The sequence below is a fragment of the Salmo trutta genome, chromosome 12, assembly GCF_901001165.1.
Source record: "Salmo trutta chromosome 12, fSalTru1.1, whole genome shotgun sequence".
Lineage (NCBI taxonomy): Eukaryota > Metazoa > Chordata > Actinopteri > Salmoniformes > Salmonidae > Salmo > Salmo trutta.
Window position 1 is genome coordinate 61601613 of NC_042968.1, and position 20228 is coordinate 61621840.

Here is a 20228-nt window from a genome sequence, read left to right on the forward strand (position 1 = left end):
TTAAGTATCAAAAGTAAAAGGACAAGTATAAATAATTTTTAATTCCTTATATTAAGCAAAGCAGATGGCCACATTTTCTAGTTTTTTTTAATTTACAGATAGCCAGTTGCACACTCCAACACTCAGACATCATTTACAAACAAAGCATGTGTTTAGTGAGTCCGCCAGATCAGAGGCAGTAGAAATGACCAGGAATGTTCTCTTAATAAGTGTGTGAATTGGACCATTTTTCTGTCCTGCTAAGCATTCAAAATGTATCGAGTACTTTTGGGTATCAGGGAACATGTATGGAGTACAAAGTAAATACTTTTCTTTAGGAATGTAGTGAAGTAAAAGTAAAAGTTGTCAAAAATATAAATAGTGAAGTAAAGTACAGATACCCCCCAAAAATGACTTAAGTTGTACTTTAAAGTATTTTTACTTAAGTACTTTACACCACTGCAAGTTGGCTGGATGTCCTTTGGGTAGTGGAAACTTAATGATACAGGAAACTGTTGAGCGTGAAAAACTCAGCAGCGTTGCAGTTCTTTACACAAAACGGTGCGCCTGGCACCTACTACCATGCCCCGTTCAAAGGCACTTAAATATTTTGTCTTGCCCATTCAGACTCTGAATGGCACACATACATAATACATGTCTCAATTGCCTCAAGACTTAAAAATCCTTATTAACCTGTCTCCTCCCCTTCATCCACACTGCTTGAAGTGGATTTAACAAGTAACATCAATAAGGGATCATAGCTTTCACCTGGATTCATCTGGTCAGTCTATGTCATGGAAAGAGCAGGTGTTCTTAATGTTTTGTTCACTCAGTGCAAATCTCCCTGAAGTTTAAATCTGTATTTTTTTCCCTATGCACCTGGAAATAAGGTGTGTGAACAACCTAAAACTGCAGAGCAACCCTTGAAACAACCCCAGTGATTCCTTCTTCTAATCTACTCCTTCTCCCTCTGACAGTAAAGCTGTGTTCTGTAAATCAGTTGGCTCTAAATCCATGCCACTGTGTTCCTCCTGAGAACACACACAGTCATTCCACAAAATTAACATTATGACTATAACTACTGTTCCCTGAAGGAGGGAAACAAGGTATGACTACTATGACTACTATGACGCCTGACAATGCCAATGAAAACTTCTCCTCGCTGGAAGCCCTGCCTTAGGTGACAAGCGTGAGGCTCGGATTCATTTCTTCCCGTCACCGAGCCCCGTAACGGGCGGAGCAGGTCTTGTACCTTGTTTCCCTCCTTCAGGGAACAGTAATTATATTCATAACGTTACGTTCCCTTTCAGTCAGTCAACTTCGGTACAATATACTATGGGGAAACAGGATCATGCCCCAAGCCGATCCCAACGGATCCTAAATGAAAACGGCCCACGGCAGACCACTCAGACCTGCCCCCCAGATGCGTCAGTCTGGGTATTGTACACTGAGTAGCACCCACTTGGGTGACGCCTCAGCAGCTCTGAGGGCCAGAAAGCTCATCACACAATGTTGAAAATAGTAGCCAGTCGTCCTCTCTATGAGCCCTCTGCTTCAGAATTGATGTATCTCCCATTCCTCTCACGCTTCAGGCGACCCTTCAAATGATGTTCTCAGAAGATCAGGAATTGGCAGCCAGTATGGCTTTTAAGCAGACATTACGATTTTAGCCATTTCATGCCACGATTTTGCCGTCCCATACAAATGTCCGTGTCGTGGGCAAATTCTTAGGTCGTAAACGATTGTTGGAAGTCTTGGCTCGTTCAGTGTAACAGGTTCTAGGTCTGCCGATTAAGTACCACTATGTGTGGTTGTTGGCTCAGACAAAGTTCTGGCAGTGTCAGAATCTTTTGGCCTTTATCATGTAGCGTGGCTGGTGTTACGAGCCGATCCCGGTGACTGACCAATAGGAACACGGCCGGCACTGAGTATGCGCACAATAATGCGATCATTGTGAAGTCAGATTGATACCTCTTTAAGGAATACCTGGGATAGGATAAAGTAATCCTTCTAACCCCCCCCCCAAAAAAAGATTTAGATGCACTATTGTAAAGTGGTTGTTCCACTGGATATCATAAGGTGAATGCACCAATTTGTAAGTCGCTCTGGATAAGAGTGTCTGCTAAATGACTTAAATGTAAATGTAAATATAATAGTTCAATTTAAACTTTAACATGCTGTGCAAGAAGAACGAGTTCCCTAATAATCTTGCTTACATGACACATCTGAAATCAGGCTACCTGATGGGATTTTAATAAATGCACAAAATCGTAAATCAAATCACAGTGACCATGTTATTTTGGGGAATCCCATTTGATTCTGAGTTCGGAGATATAAAATTTGGATGTGAAAACTAGTTGCGCTGCTGGTGCTGGCACAGATTGGTGCTGCTGCAGTTGCGAGGCTACGTTGGCTGGAAGCGTAAAGCCAATCGCAGAATGTAACGACAGAACTGAAGCAAATCGTACAATCTGGCCAGTTTGATATCAGGATTTTAACATCGCACTGTGTGTCGTGATAATCGTAAAAGGCTGAATCCGACATACAGTCTGCAAAGGTCTTTATACACATACAGCCCTCTCGTGGAGGCCGCCCTTGCAGACTGAATGGTAGCAATAACATTCGGAGGTAAACCTCTAGCTATCAGATTGGCACTCAGGGGCCAGGCCCGTAGGAACCAAATCTCCGGCCTCGCTTGCCAAACCTGCGACAACAGGGACCCGACACAATGGGAGTTGCCACGGGTCCCCCGCCTAAAAGGCTTATGATCTCTGCAAACCAAGGCTACCTGGGCAAAAGGGGAACCACAAGAATCAATTAGCCCTTCCGGTGCTCCTTATTCAACGTGGGCTGAATCAGAACCACTCGCTGAAATTCCCTCGGGTCCCTCATCAAGAAAATTAGATGACACTGCACGCTTTCTCATGAATTCTACATCGGCCCTGCCAAAATATCCCATACCTCGGGGAGGTACCCAGGGGTGTAGCCTTCACTCCTGAGAGAGAGGGCACCACCTGGATAAAAGATCTGCACCCGAGGCAACCGGGAACATGCGTCGCCCAAAGCGAGAGCATGTGCGGCACTGTTCCCCAGCAGTAGGGAGCGAGCCAACCTTAGAAGGGAGAGAGTCTCTCCCAGTCTGTTGATGCACGCCACCGCTGACATATTGTCGGTTCTGACCAGCACAAACCAGCCCGACAAAAGCAGGTGTGAGCGCCAGATAACCTGGCTAGCACGCTATGCAGCAGTTGTTAGCTAGCCTGGTGTCGAAAGTGTACGTAGGACCTGATCACCGAGGGTGGGACCAGGTCCCTTCTGGGAAGAGAGACAAGCGGTGCTTAACCAAAGCAGACACAGGCGGTGGGGATACCCACAAAAACCTGATGGGCTTCTCTCTTCGAGTAGCCTCACGTAACTGGCGACAGAGCACACAGGAGCCGGGGGACATTCGACCTGACCAACAACCCAAACCATCTCCGCGTCCCGGGATGGACAATACTCTTCCCCATCAATTATCTTGAAAAAGAGTAGTGCAGGCACTGGAGATAGGGGGGCAGTTGTGATGTCATTGAGGTTTGTGTGCTTCTGTATGCTGTCTTTTGTATGTTTTGTATTGTTTGAAAAGAATTGCAAATCAAAATGTGTAAATTAGGAAACGTATGTGAACCATACAGGCTTCAGCACACGTCGTCCAAGGGGTGACTAATGTAAGACAGTCTCGTGTTCCAATTGTTTGTTTTAGTGGCGTGAATCGTTCCTGTTCACACCCAGGTGAAGAGAGGAAAAATTGAAGGAATGAATCCGAGCCCCACACTTATCACCTGTGGAAGGCGGGGCTTCCAGCAAAGCGCGGTTTTCATTGGTCTTGTCAGGCGTGATTGTAGATCCTTCCACCAAAATTATCTTTTTTTAAAACCGTTATTTAACTAGGCAAGTCAGTTAAGAACAAATTCTTATTTTCAATGACTGCCTTGTTCAGGGGCAGAACGACAGATTTTTACCTTGTCAGCTCGGGGATTCGATCTTGCGGATTCAAGTCCAACACTCTAACCACTAGGCTACTTGCCGTCCCAAGTATATGTTGAAATGGAACTTCCCTTGCTTAACGTAATGCTAATGTTTCTAGCATAACCTATATTATGCAATCTTGCTGCAGCTTTGGATAAATGAGGCATGCAGACCCTTTTATTAAAGGGTACGCTCTGTTGAACAGTTTCCCTATCTCTCCAGGTGTCATGGCTCTCTCTCTAAACCTCCTCCTCAGACTCCTCAGGTTGAGTGGAAAATAAAATAGCATCTCATTTTGTCAGGGAGCCGAAACTGACGGAGCTCCTGACTGGTTAACCATTGGTCTCTTTAGAGATGCTGTGGTTTCATAATATAAGCAGTTGGCATGTGCACAAGCGCAAGAGCGTGTGTGTCACTCTGTAATGCATCAATCTCTGCTGCCTCTACAGGTTCTGAAGAGAAGACTTGCATAACCAGGTCTGAAGTGAACCTGTCTCTGACTCGTCCTCAAGACTCCACACAAAAGGTTAGTACATTCTGTACACGGCGTGGTCTGAAATATACGAAACAGTAGATCTGACATCATTCTGAGTCCGATTCTGATTCCAGGATAGATGTATTGACCTCATGGAGAACCTAATTCTGAAACGTAAAGGGATAGTTTGGGATTTTGGCAATTAAGCCCTTTATCTACTTCCCCAGAGTCAGATGAACTCATGGATACCATTTTTATGTATCTGTTCGGTTCGAAGGAAGTTGCTAATGAGGCGTTAGCGCAATGACTACCGCTAACTTCCTTCATACTGGACGCAGAGACATAAAAATGGTTATCCATGAGTTCATCTGACTCTGGGGAAGTAGATAAAGAGCTCCTTGCCAAAATCCAGAACTGTCCCTTTAACATGCATAACTTGCATAACCTGCCACGTGCTGCTTTTCCCATTGTATTTTTAACAAATCAGATTAGGAGAACTAATAATACCTGTTGCATCATCATTATAATAATAATAATAGTACCCAACTGCGTCGCTAACCTTGTCCACTCAAACAAACAGAGTCATGGTTTCCTGTCTTTGTTGCTATTGTATTGGGTTCCTGGCACCTGTCCTAACCTGATGGAACGACAGCCTTGTCCCCAAGGTCCTGTTGTTCAACTGTAAGCATGTGTCAGCTGATTTGAACCCAGATTGTCTGAGTGCCACAGGACTGTGTTAGCCCTCTGAGCTAAAACCTATAGGCATTAACTTGGGGTCTTCAGGTCTCAGACAAGAATCATCTTCATGTGAATGTTACATATGCTAGGGGGATCATAACCCCAGTTCTCAGGCCAAGACTTACTGTAGCCTAATGCACTCCAGCTCTAGGGGTAGTATGTTTACAGTACTAATACTTTAGTTCTCTGTGCTTTAGTGAATTACAGTATACTGTAGTGATAGCTGGTTGAACCACTATAACCCCCATAAACCCAAAGACAATGACACCTCCAAACTCCAGCAACATCCAGTGTTTCCCCTAGGATTTGTTTCAGCAGCGGTAGCAAAGTCAGTGGGCTTGGCCAATGGCGGGGTTTTACCGCTGAGACAAAATGTTGCTGTTTTAAAGCAACTTTCCTGCAATTCTACACATTTTACTATGGGGCAAAGCGAACATTTGACCATTTTAAAGCTAGTTTACTGCAATTCTACACATTTGCCATGGGGCTGAGAGAAAATGTTTAGTTTCGAAAACAAATTTCCTGCAATTCTACACATTTTTCCATGGGGCTGAGATCATTTTCAGTTTTAAAGCTAATTTCTTGCAATTATACACATTTTGCCATGGCTTATGCCTTTCTCTTATGTTATCTGAGTGATTCAAACATTATAATAAAATCAGTGGGGACCCCATGCCATGAAATGTTTTGAATTTCAGATTCTCCCTGACTGTCTAGTTTTTATTTTAGTGATTGTAAGTTCTCATAGATGATCTTATGAAATATACTGCTCCATTATCTTTTCTACATACACTATATACACAAAAGTATGTGGACACCCATTGAAATTAGTGGATTCGGCTATTTCAGCCACACCCGTTGCTGACAGGTGTATAAAATCGAACACACAGCCATGCAAACTCCATAGATAAACATTGGCAGTAGAATGGCCTTACTGAAGAGCTCAGTGACTTTCAATGTGGTACCATCCTAGGATGACACTAGCGCCGACAGAGATGGTCGCCTCGCTTTGCGTTCTTAGGAAACTATGCAGTATTTAGTTTTTTTATGTATTATTTCTTACATTGTTACCTCAGGAAATCTTATGTCTTATTACATACAGCCGGGAAGAACTATTGAATATAAGAGCAACGTCAACTTAACAACATTACGACCAGGAATATGACTTTCCCGAAGCGGATCCTCTGTTTGGACCACCACCCAGGACAATGGATCGGATCCCAGTAGGCGACCCAAAACAACAGCGCCGCAGACGGAGCGGTCTTCTGGTCAGGCTCCGTAGACGGGCACATCGCTCACCGCTCCCGAGTATAGGGTTGCCTTCCAGAGAGACATCAGAGATTGTAACATTCTCTGTTTCACGTAAAAATGGCTCACTCAGGATATGTTATCAGAGTCGGTACAGCCATCCGGCTTCTTCACGCATCGCGCCGACAGAAACAAACATCTCTCTGGTAAGAAGAAGGGCGGTATGCCTTATGATTAACGAGTCGTGGTGTGATCATAACAACATACAGGAACTCAAGTCCTTTTGTTCACCTGACCTAGAATTCCTTACAATCAAATGCCGACCGCATTATCTACCAAGAGAATTCTCTTCGATTATAATCACAGTCGTGTATATCCCCCCCAAGCAGACACATCGACGGCCCTGAAAGAACTTCATTGGACTCTATGTAAACTGGAAACCATATATCCTAAGGCTGCATTTATTGGAGCTGGGGATTTTAACAAAGCTAATCTGAAAACGTAGCTCCATAAATTTGATCAGCACTTCGAATGCGCGATCCGGGCTGGCAGCATTCTGGATCATTGCTACTCTAACTTCCGCGACGCATACAAAGCCCTCCCTTGCACTCCTTTCGGCAAATCTGACCACGACTCCATTTTGTTGCTCCCAGCCTATAGGCAGAAACTAAAACAGGAAACGCCTGTGCTCAGGTCTGTTCAATGCTGGTCCGACCAATCGGATTCCACGCTTCAAGATTGCTTCGATCACGTGGACTGGGATATGTTCCGGATAGCCTCAGACAACAACATTGATGTATACGCTGATTCAGTGAGCGAGTTAATTAGCAAGTGCATTGGTGATGTTGTACCCACGGTGACTATTAAAACCTTCCCCAACGAGAAACCGTGGATTGATGGCAGCATTTGCGCAAAACTGAAAGCGCGAACCATTGCTTTTAATCATGGCGAGGCGACCGGATTCATGACCAAATACAAACAGTGTAGCTATTCCCTCCGCAAGGCAATCAAACAAGCTAAGTGTCACTATAGAGACAAAGTAGAGTCGCAATTCAACGGCTCAGACACGAGACGTATGTGGCAGGGTCTACAGTCAGTCACGGATTTTCAAAAAGAAAACCAGCCCCGTCGCGGACACCGACGTCTTGCTCCCAGACAAATTAAGCAACTTATTTGCTCGCTCAACACTGGGGCCCCACAAGGGTGCGTTTTCAGCCCTCTCCTGTACTCCCTGTTCACCCATGACTGCGTGGCCATGCACGCCTCCAACTCAATTATCAAGTTTGCAGACGACACTACAGTGGTAGGCTTGATTACCAACAATGACGAGGCGGCCTACAGGGAGGAGATGAGGGCCCTTGGAGTGTGGTGTCAGGAAAATAACCTCACACTCAACGTCAACCAAACAAAAGAGATGATCGTGGACTTCAGGAAACAGCAGAGGGAGCAGCCACCTATCCACATTGACGGGACAGTAGTGGAGAAGGTGGAAAGTTTTAGCCACTTTAATAATTAAAAATTAGTCACTAGTCACTTTAAACAGTGACATTTTATATAATGTTTACATACCCTACATTACTCATCTCATATGTATATACTGTACTCTATACCATCTACTGCATCTTGCCTATGCCGCACGGCCATCACTTATCCATATATTTATATGTACATATTCTTATTCATTCCTTTACACTTGAGTGTATAAGGTAGTTGTTGTGAAATTGATAGATTACTTGTTTACTGCACGGTTGGAACTAGAAGCACAAGCATTTTGCTACACTCGCATTAACATCTGCTAACCATGTGTATGTGACCAATACAATTTGATTTGATTTGATTTCCAACAAGTCAGTTCATCAAATTTCTGCCCTGCTAGAACTGCCCCGTTCAACTGTACAGTAAGTGCTGTTATTGTGAAGTGGAAACGTCTAGGAGCAACAGCGGCTCAGCTGCGAAGTAGTTGGTCACACAAGCTCACAAAACGGAACCACTGAGTTCTGAAGCACATAGCTCGGAAAAATGGTCTGTCCTCGGATGCAACACTCACTACCGAGTTCCAAACTGCCTCTTGAAGCAACGTCAGCACAAGAACTGTTGGTCGGGAGCTTTTCAAAATGGGCTTCCATGGCTGAGCAGCCGCACACAAGCCTAAGATCACCATGCACAATGCCAAGCGTCGGCTGGAGTGGTGTAAAGCTCGCTGCCATTGGACTCTGGAGCAGTGGAAACACGTTCTCTGGAGTGATGAATCACACTTCACCATCTGGCAGTCCAATGGATGAATCTGGGTTTGGCGGATGCCAGGAGAACACTACCTGCCCGAACTGTAGTGCCAAGTTTGGTGGAGGAATAATGTCTGGGGCTGTTTTTCATGGTTTGTGCTAGGCCCCTTGGTTCCAGTGAAAGGAAATCTTAACGCTACAGCATACAATGACATTCTAGACAATTCCAACTTCATGGCAGCAGTTTGGGGAAGGCCCTTTCCTGTTTCAGTATAACAATGCCCCTATGCACAAAGCGGCGTCCATACAGAAAGGGTTTGTCGAAGGCCTCCTGAGTGGGGCACCGGTCTAAGGCACTGCATCGCAGTGCTTGAGGCATCACTACAGACCCGAGTTCAATCACAGGCTGTGACCGGGAGACCCATGAGGCGGCGCACAATTGGCCCAGCGTCGTCCGGGTTAGGGGAGGGTTTGGCCTGCCCGGGATGTCCTTTTCCCATCTCACTCTAGCGACTCCTTGTGGCCGGGCGCCTGCAAGCTGACTTCAGTCGCCAGTTGCACGGTGTTTCCTCCGACACATTGGTGCGGCTGGCTTCCGGGTTAAGCGAGCAGTGTGTCAAGAAGCAGTGTGGCTTGGCAGGGTCGTGATTTTGGAGGACACATGGCACTTGACATTCGCCTCTCCCGAGTCAGTACAGGAGTTGCAGCGATGGGACAAGACTGTAACTTCCAATTGGATATCACGAAATTGGGGAGATCGGTGTGGAAGAACTTGACTGGCCTGCACAGATCCCTGACCTTAACCCAATCGAACACCTTTGGGATGAATTGGAATGCCAACTGCAAGCAAGGCCTAATCGCCCAACATCAGTGCCCGACCTCACTATTGCTCTTGTGGCTGAATGGAAGTCCCCGCAGCAATGTTCCAATATCTAGTGAAAAGTCTTCCCAGAGAGTGGAGGCTGTTATTGCAGCAAAGGGGGGGACCAGCTCCATATTAATGCCCATGATTTTGGGATGAGATGTTTGACGAGCAGGTGTCCACAGTTTTGCAGTGCGCCTCTGCTAAATGCATATAGGAGAAACACTGACATCCTCCTAACCCCCCTCATCCTCTCACCAAGTTCACGGGCTGTATTCATTATCTCCCCCCGACACAGAAGATCAGTCCAGTCTGTTTATTATGTGGAACCTGCAGGAATGAGGAAGACAACGTTTTTCCAATATGTTGGGAAAACAATGGTGTGAGTGATACTGCTCTGCTCTGGCCTGCCTGGTTGGCTGAGACCATCTGGGAAGGTCATCTCAACGAGGAAAGCCCCTGAAACAATATACACAATAATCACTGCTGATTGTCACCGGCCTGGGCAGAGAGAATAGAGAGGATAGGATAAGGGGGTTTCTGATGGTGTCAGGGGTTCAGTTCCTGTTATCTGGAACCTGTCTTGGTGCTCACTTCCTGTCTCTCTGTGTACAGGATTAAGCACACAGCCTGTAGATCTGAGGAATGTTATCGCTCGGGTTCAAAAGGTTGTTATCTTTTTAGTTTTAGTTATTATCTGTGAGATTTTTAGCGATGACATCAAATTGCTTGTGTGTGTGTGTGTCTGTGGGGGTATGTGTGTGTGTGTGTGTGTGTGTGTGTGTGTGTGTCAGACAGTAGAGTGAGAGCAGTAGAGGTATTCTCCCTGGAGCGTGACTGTCTGTAACACCGTTCCCTTTGTCTCCAGTTGAAAGCCATGTCACATCTAACTTACCCCCGAAACCAGCCAGACAATACCTACACACGTCCACATCTCTCACTTTCTCACTTTGTCTTTCTCTCCTCAGTTTCCTATTCCCTTTCTACCTCTCTCCTCATCTTTCCCCATCTCCACCCCCACACACTCTCGCAAAGGCCCAGTGCAGTCAAAAACGTGTTTCTTCTGTGTTTTATATTTCCACACTATGATGTTGGAATAATACTGTGAAATTGTGAAAATTATGATAATGCCCTTTTAGTGTAAGAGCTGTTTGAAAAGACCGCCTGAAATGTCAGCCTGTTTTGGTGGCATGGAATTTTGGCCTGCCTAGTGACGGTAAATTAGTTAATAGACCAATAGGAAATGGAGTTCCAAACCTCTCTGCCAACAACAGCTAGTTTTCAGTTTTCCCCTCCCCACTCAGACCACTCACAGACAGTCCTAGCAAAATTCTTGCTTGAGAAATTGCTTTTTGCTAACAAGCAATTTCTGTTTCAATTTGAACCATTTTAATTGAAAACAATCTCAGTAAGTTACTTAATTATGACCCAGAAATTGTGTTTTTTTTGAAGAAAAAAAAACATCTGCATTGGACCTTTATTTTGTTTAGCTGCGAGCAGGTATCAGACGCAATATCACTTGATGTTCTTATTATTATAGGAAGGCTGAGATTCTGAGCCAGTGTACAACTCCCCCACACCTCTGTGGACCAGGGAGTGCTTACTGTTGTTGATTGGAGCATAGTATCAGGTTTTCCTGAGAGGGCCTATATAACACACACACACACACACACACACACACACACACACACACACACACACACACACACACACACACACACACACACACACACACACACACACACAGTCCCTGGTCTGCCCTGAGGGCCGTTGATCTAAAGCATTAAGACAGATTTCCAGCTAGCAGCAGGTCTATAGTGTTCTGTACTGGGGAGCTCAGTGGGAGGTTCTTTAGTTACCCTCAGGTCAGTTAGTTTGAAATCAAACTGCTGTCGCCCCCTAGTCAGGACACAACCCCTCCGGAACATTACTGACTCCCTGTTGGGAAAACAGAAGCATTCACAGAGGGTTTGGCTGAGGATTGGGAGTGTAAGGACTTTCCTCTCCCCCTTTTCATTCTGGGGTCATGTGAAGGGTTAAGGAGGGCTGGAAATGGTTAAGTATAATGGGACCAGTGTTAAGGCCTAGAGAGCCTGTTGGTCAGTGGGAAGTGGGGTTTTAAGACCTTACTGAAAAAGCAGTCTTTTTCTTGTCAGTCTGTTATGTTGTTGAATAGTTTTCTGATTTCTCCTAGTCTTTGTGAGAGCTGCTGTATACTGCTGAGCATATTATCTGGGTTTGTTTGGTTGCTTTTCTTCTTTTTTGTGTGTGTGTGTGTCTTTCAAACATCTCCAAGGAGGCATGACATCACAGCAGTGTAGTCTAACTGCTCAGAGATCGCAAACAGAGGAACTGGGGAAAAACGTCCTGTTTCAAAACAGCAGACAGAGATCTTTCCACAAGATGACTGTCCAAAACAACCCTACTCCACTCCCCCTGGTGTGGCCTGGCGGTCTGTCTCTCTCTGGGGGCGTTGCTGGTTGGCCACCCACTAAGACAACGGCAGACTCTGATATGTCAGATGGTCATTTTTTTCCAACATCCTCTTAACCTCAGAGGCGCTGGGCTCCACAGGCCAGTCAATTTAGGGCCGTATAAAATCTGTTTTATTTTTTGCATGATTCCATTTAGTTTTTTTCCAATTTCATTTTCTCCAGGTTTTTTTTCTCCAGGTTTTTTTTCTCCAAGTTTCCGTTTCCCCCTGTTTCTTCAGGTTTTCGCTCTCAAAAGAACACTTTTTAAAATAAAAAAACCCCACTAAATTGGATGTTGTAAGTCCACAATAATGCTTAAACCACATTAGGAGACCACTTTTGAGGTCTGGGGGAAAAAAAGAATTGCAATTTTTGGGTGTAGTTACCCTTTAATAGCAGTGCCCACCTAGCAGAGACTGTTTAGCAGTGTTCATGTGATGGTAGAGTTTGCAAAACAAAAACCGTACATTTTAGAATAAGGCTGTAATGTAACAAAATGTGGAAAAAGTCAAGGGGTCTGAATACTTTCCGAATGCACATAGTTAACATTTAATTAAGGTTTTTGGGAAAGCCTTTCCATCTACCAGAAGACTTTTAATTAGCATCATGCTAACGGCTACACAAAGTGGTCGATGTGCGCACTGCACATACACAGACGGGGGATTCTCGTTGCCTCTTCAGAAAGTTGCAGGAAATACGAATCACTCATGCATTCTGTTCATATATTATGATAAACTTAGGCAAATTAATTCCTTTTCAATACATTTACTTGAATCCTTACTAAGATCAATACATTTTTGAATGTTGTTCCGAATATTAATGTCTGGATTCTGTGATTGCGTCCGTGTTCTCCGCATCGCAAGTTTTATAGGGCCATATCAATGTGAGAAGAAGAAGACCCACACACACCCGGACCCCCCCCTCCAAGTCTCTTTCTGTAATAGGCTTGAGTATTGAGGCCCAATACCCCCACTGTCACAAAATTCAAACACATATACAAATATACACATGAGGAAGGAAAGAGAGTGGAGGAAGAGAAGAGATAAGGAAAGGTATTGAGAACTCTGTGACAGGTGGATCCAACCACTGCCCCTCAGCTGAGAAAACAACATGTCCTTCCCTTTCCTCCTTCTCTTTTGTCTTTTTCCCACACTCCGAAACAGCTGAGACTCCCTCACCTTCAACACAGAACTGTGTTTACACCTCCTCAGTCCCTAGTACATGTAAAGATACAGTATACAGCCACGATATCTGCTAATAGCAGTACTAGACATTCACTACAGGGTCATTCCATGTCATTTCAGCAAGCCATGACACCCACCATCTCAGATAGTCCTGTAATCGTTTCTGTAGTTAGAAACAGATAAGATTAGCATTCTTGCAACATTATTTTGTTGGAATAAAATTTGATCATCCATATTGGGCATTTTAATTGATAGGATTCATATAATATTCAGTAAATATAGTACCTAACATCTGATTTGGACAAAACTTTTTTCCAACAATGAGTAAGGCATAAGAAATCCAAATAAATGGTCAACAAAACACCCAAAACAGCACCATCTAGTGGTCAGAAGCTGGTAATATCAGGATGTAGGATGAGATATTAACTTCAATGACTAATTCCTCTGAACAGGGGGAAAAACATCACCAAATTCACTGGAAATACATTACAGAGAAACAATACTCAAAGCCGCAGCTCCATACTACTTGCCAGTTGGGGTGGGAATTGTGTGGGCTGTGGGTGGCTTCTGACCATTCCTTTGACCATTCCTTTGGATTCTTCATCTCTAACTCATTGTTAGAAAAAAGTTTGATCAAAATCGGATGGTAGGTACTATATATTGAATATTATATGAATTAAAATTGACAATTTGGATGCAATCAATTAGCTTAATTTCTCAGAGATCAAATTACATTTCAACAAATAATGTTGGAGGAATAATAATCTCATCTGTTTCTAACTCCAGAAACAATTTCAGAACAATCTGTGGTGGTGGATGTCGAAATCCTCTTTCTTGTGCTTTTTGAGGTGGAACGACCCCTCACTCAGCCTAGAGGCTAGCTGACATAGGTGCTAATGGAGTTGCTGCCTGCTGAAGTTGATAGTGCTTCAGCTTGTCTTGTCAGTACAATAGCATTTCATTACACGCAGGAGTGAAGACAAGAGACCTAAGAGGTGCCAAATGGATGGACGGATGGACAGATGGATGGTTTATTTTTCAGGGGAGGTTTTGACATTCCAGTGGCTTTTCAACGCAGTCGTTATGTAAAGCAGGAATGTCTAGTAGTAAGGTGGTCAGTCAGGTAAGCTTTATGACAGTGTGTGTGTGTGTGTGTGTGTGTGTGTGTGTGTGTGTGTGTGTGTGTGTGTGTGTGTGTGTGTGTGTGTGTGTGTGTGTGTGTGTGCGTATCTTTACCATATTACGTATCTTTACCATCTGTATGTAGACTCAGATATGAAGGCGTGGAATGGCCTGCGGTATACTGTACTGGAGTGTTTGTCAAACCTCTCCTTGGGGACCCCGAGATGATTCACAGTTTAGTCGTAGCCCTGAACTAGGAGGGAACGTGGAATGGTGGAAATTACCAGTTGTGATGTCATAAATAATGGCCACAAGCTGCTTCAACCATAAACAAAATCATGCTTGTTAACAAATTATAGTATTCAAAAACCAAATTGATTGATTGCTTTTTATAAATAATGTTTTGTTGGTACATTTAACTGCCAAAAATAAGGCAATTTCCTTAGTAGATGATGTCAGAGGTTACAATGTGGGAGAAGTCAGAGCTCAGGGATGATAGACGGGTTTCCCAGTAGTAATTACCAGTTGGAGGGGTCGTTCAACTGGATTTTTCTTACCACCTTGCCACATGGTTATGAATGCGACAAAAGGCTTGATGATTAGTTGAATCAGATGCTGGCTCTGGAATAGATCAAAAACATGGAAGGGGAGAGGTTTGAGAACCACTGCTTTACTGTACTGTATAGGCTGCCTCTGTAAGTGTTGGAGAGATCACAACTGGTCCACACCACAGTGTTGTGACAGTGTAACAGGAATAGTCTCAGAGCAGAGTGGCCTGTCGTTAGTGGGATTTTTCCCTGACTGGAAACTCTATAGACTCATCAGGAATCTCAGTGAGGTGTCTTTCCATCTTCTTTCCATTTGTCTGTCCATCAGTTTCCACTGGGATTTTATGAGGGGACTCTGGATAACCTCTTCTACGCTGGCTGGAGGCTGGGGTGATTTAGAACGCGCATACACACACACACACACACTGATCTAAAACACACATGTACGTGTATTACCTGCTTGGAGTCATATTATGGAGTCAAGACAAAATGGACTCAAGTGCGTTCCATCTCAATAGTATATATGGGGTTTCTCCTCATCTCCTCCTTCATCCCAATAGTCTGATAGTCATTCACTATATAGCTATCAAAAAAGCTGTTTTTTTTATCTGCACCTTGATTCCAGGGAGCAAAGTCAGCAAACTAAATTGATCTGGTCAGTCTGCTGTCAACAAACCTGTTTTCTCTTTTTTTCTTTCTCTTCTTTAAGAGCTCATCCCTCTCTCCTACTCTGTTTAGATCTATGCTATGCTGTTGATTGATCTGTGTCAAGGATGACAAACGACCCACCGTCTGTGGCTTAGTGTGTGTGTGTGTGTGTGTGTGTGTGTGTGTGTGTGTGTGTGGGTGCGCGTGTACAGTGAGTCTCTGCTCTGAGCTCCATGCTAGCGCAGAGGGGATGCAGTGTGTGTGTGTGTGTGTGTGTGTGTGTGTGTGTGTGTGTGTGTGCGTGCTTCTATGTTCAGAGCTGAGGGTATTTCTGTCTGTGCAGTCTCCTCTGATCCTTCCAGTCTTTGATGTGAAGGCCTGCTCAGTGTCGGAGACCCACAATCTGCCAAGAGGAATCACCCTGAGAGCACCGAGTGGCCCTGCCATACACACTCCATCGGTAAAATGATACACCGTGTCAGACGTGTGTGTGTGTGTGTGTGTGTGTGTCTGGCTGTCTGTCAGTGTCAGGCTCAGCTCACCCCAAGAAAATTACACAAGTGGCAGCTACACAAAGCTATAAGGGTTGTCGGTACAGCAACATTTGATGGGCATTTTAATGGCAGCAAGGACAGCATTAAAACCAGATCAGCATTGGTGTGGTACTATAGACTGAGACCACACTGTATGGCCTTAAACAGACCATTAACCTCTCTCTAACACACACACACACACACACACACACACACACACACACACACACACACACACACACACACACACACACACACACACACAAGCAGTAGACAGATAGAGTTCTGTTTGTAGCATGTATAGACCCAGGGTCACAGAGCAGTCTTGATATTGGGCTGAAGATGAAAGCAGATGGATTATAGTAGCAGACGTTGTGAAGTGTTCTGCAGCTCTGCTCTCTCAAGTGGATCCATGCATGGTTTCTCTAACCCTTCTCCACTCCTTTCACAAAGAACCACATGTATCTGTTTTTTCATGCGATCGGTTGAAATGTTTTAGGTGGATTAGAAGGACCGCCGGCCTGACATCATCCTCATGAAGGATGCGCCTCTAAAACTGGCCAATAGGAAAAGCTTTTGCTCTGATGTCCACCCGTTGGAACATCAGGCTGGCTGAAAAGGGGCTCGCCGAACACCAGCACACAACTTAGTCAGTCCATCCTTCAGTCCGGCCACATGTCGGTCCGTCTGTCATTCCGTCCGTCCGTCCGAGTTATGTTACTGGAGGTCATTAGGTGATGTCACAGGGCTGGGAGTGTCAAAGGCCATATATGGCCATATATTGCTTATTAGCGGCAGCAGCCTGGCTAGCAGTCTGCGCATGTGTGTGTGAGAGAAGGAGCAGACAGGACACACACCCCAGAAGGAGGCCCTGTGCGGCTAGCTGCAGAGTTTGTTGTTTGAGCCCAGATTCTGGGCTGAGGTATGGTCGCCATGTGGACTAGAGGTCTTCACGGGTCCAAAAAGTTGAACCCGTTCCGAAATCGATCCATGGGTTTAGCACCCGACCCGCAATATGCATAAATGACTTATTTATAAATAGAGACCCGTTCCGAATGGACCCGATGACAGTCAGACCCGTTCCTGAAAAGGACCGTGGAAAACAGACCCGTTCAGATCCGAGAGAGAAAGAAACCTCCAACTGGACTCAAGCGATATTGGCCAAATGATCCACACTTACGTGTCTTTAAAAAGTGGCAAATAACAAATGACAAAAAAACGATTTGTTGTGTTTCAATGTGTAGCATATTCAAAATTCTATCGATTTTTACTTTCTTACAGCAACAATTGTCCACCTCGGGGTTTAGCTGTTGGAGATTTGAGCGCGAAATGTATCAGGGCATTGCCTGCATACGGGCCCAGGCATCTGCTGTATGATATGAATATATACAAAAACACATATTATATACAAAAATATATACAAAAACACATATTAAGGGAGACAAGCTTAGGCCTGGAGAGACTGAGAGAAAGATATGCTGGCGCCATGTTCTCGTCATTGACATGGATTTCTATATACTTGTCAGATAGGCTACTACTGCTGTACAGATATAGGCATGTACACTACATGACCAGAAGTATGTGGACGCCTGTTCGTCGAACATCTCATTCCAAAATCATTATGGATCAGTAAAATCAGTATGGAGTTGGTCCCCCCCTTTGCTGCTATAACAGCCTCCACTCTTCTGGGAAGGCTTTCCACTAGATGTTGGAACATTGCTGCAGGGACTTGCTTCCATTCAGCCACAAGAGCAATAGTGAGGTCGGGCACCGATGTTGGTGAAGCGTGATTCATCACTCCAGAGAACGTGTTTCCACTGCTCCAGAGTCCAATGGCAGCGACCTTTACACCACTCCAGCCGACGCTTGGCATTGCGCATGGTGATCTTAGGCTTGTGTGAGCTTGTGTGGCCTACCACTTCGCGGCTGAGCCGTTGTTGCTCCTAGACGTTTCCACTTAACAATAACAGCACTTACAGTTGACCGGGGTAGCTCTAGCAGAAATTTGATGAACTGACTTGTTGGAAAGGTGGTATCCAATGACAGTGGCATGTTGAAAGTCACTGATTTCTTCAGTACGGGCCATTCTACTTCCAATGTTTGTCTATGGAGATTGCATAGCTGTGTGCTCAATTTTACACACCTGTCAGCACCGGGTGTGGCTGAAATCAATGAATCCACTCATTTGAAGGGTTGTCCAGATACAATATGTCCAGATACATGGCCCAAAGGTTCGATTAAAGGAGTAACTCTGGTCGGCGTAAAAACATTCTTCCTCAGTTGGAGCACCCCGGGGCGCTCAGCCTTCATAGGCCTGCTGTATCAAGCCTAATAATAACCATACCACATCAAACCTTCACAAAAGTTGTTAAACTTTATTAGGGTAATATCAAAAGTAAAATAAATAAATGAAAGGTAGAAAATGGCATCAAACCTGAATAGCGAGTTGCACCACAGTCCATTTGGCCTAGGCAACGTTCTTCTCATCTCTGTCCACTACAATATTAAAACTTATTCCCGAGGACATTCCCCTTGTCGGCTACTTTTCACTATACACTTTCTCCTCTAACTTTACTCTCTCTCTCTCTCTCTCTCTCTCTCTCTCTCTCTCTCTCTCTCTCTCTCTCTGACCTCAGCAGTAGGCGCACGTGTGGTGAGCAACTGGAACCAGTTTCAGCTGGATTTAGTAAGTAAATTAACAGAAGACAGGTCCAATCCGGTCCAGTCGGTAAATACATTTTAATTGGACATAATCGAGTCCCTTGGCAATTGTATCAGACCCGACCCAGATCCGAGACAAAAGTCAGAATTTAGGACCCGGATCCGCTCAGGTCCCAGGTTGGATCTCGGAATTTAGGGCCTGTTGGACCTGTGAGGACCTTTAATGTGGACCCTCTCAGGGTTGTGGCTCCGGCGTCTGACCAATCAGTGCTGGCTGTGAGTCCAGGGGGAGGGGTTACGGGAGGAGTTACTGACTGGCGTCTCAAGTGATAGTGAGTGGTTAGGTGTGTGTGGGGGCCAGTGGTTAGGTGTGTGTGGGGTCAGTGGTTAGGTGTGTGTGGGGACCAGTGGTTAGGTGTGTGTAGGGGCCAGTGGTTAGGTGTGTGTGGGGGCCAGTGGTTAGGTGTGTGTGGGGACCAGTGGTTAGGTGTGTGTGGGGACCAGTGGTTAGGTGTGTGTAGGGGCCAGTGGTTAGGTGTGTGTGGGGGCCAGTGGTTAGGTGTGTGTGGGGGCCAGTGGTTAGGTGTGTGTGGGGACCAGTGGTTAGGTGTGTGTGGGGACCAGTGGTTAGGTGTGTGTGGGGGCCAGTGGTTAGGTGTGTGTGGTTACCAGTGGTTAGGTGTGTGTGGGTACCAGTGGTTAGGTGTGTGTGGGGGCCAGTGGTTAGGTGTGTGTGTGGGGGCCAGTGGTTAGGTGTGTGTGGGGGCCAGTGGTTAGGTGTGTGTGGGGACCAGTGGTTAGGTGTGTGTAGGGGCCAGTGGTTAGGTGTGTGTAGGGGCCAGTGGTTAGGTGTGTGTAGGGGCCAGTGGTTAGGTGTGTGGGGGGGCCAGTGGTTAGGTGTGTGTGGGGGCCAGTGGTTAGGTGTGTGTGGGGGCCAGTGGTTAGGTGTGTGTGGGGGCCAGTGGTTAGGTGTGTGTGGGGGCCAGTGGTTAGGTGTGTGTGGGGGCCAGTGGTTAGGTGTGTGTGGGGGCCAGTGGTTAGGTGTGTGTGGGGACCAGTGGTTAGGTGTGTGTGGGGGCCAGTGGTTAGGTGTGTGTGGGGGCCAGTGGTTAGGTGTGTGTGGGGGCCAGTGGTTAGGTGTGTGTGGGGGCCAGTGGTTAGGTGTGTGTGGGGGCCAGTGGTTAGGTGTGTGTGGGGGCCAGTGGTAAGGTGTGTGTGGGGACCAGTGGGGGCCAGTGGTTAGGTGTGTGTGTGGGGGCCAGTGGTTAGGTGTGTGTGGGGGCCAGTGGTTAGGTGTGTGTGGGGGCCAGTGGTTAGGTGTGTGTGGGGACCAGTGGTTAGGTGTGTGTGGGGGCCAGTGGTTAGGTGTGTGTGGGGGCCAGTGGTTAGGTGTGTGTGTGGGGACCAGTGGTTAGGTGTGTGTGGGGACCAGTGGTTAGGTGTGTGTGGGGGCCAGTGGTTAGGTGTGTGTGGGGGCCAGTGGTTAGGTGTGTGTGGGGACCAGTGGTTAGGTGTGTGTGGGGGCC

At 45.7% G+C, this 20228-nt stretch overlaps 1 protein-coding gene across 4 annotated transcripts in view; it reads left to right on the plus strand.

Annotated features, from left to right (window-relative positions):
- The window catches only part of LOC115203931 (LHFPL tetraspan subfamily member 2a protein), a 68609-nt gene that overhangs the window by 19263 nt on the left and 29118 nt on the right, over nt 1-20228 (plus strand). For 2 of the 4 annotated variants that reach the window (XM_029769025.1, XM_029769026.1), the window contains exon 2: nt 4437-4513. The gene's annotated coding sequence lies outside the window, so the exon portion shown is untranslated. Of the gene's footprint in view, nt 1-4436; nt 4514-15874; nt 15969-18677; nt 18728-20228 lie in introns of those variants that run through there. The other 2 variants (XM_029769028.1, XM_029769029.1) reach the window with 2 other exon arrangements.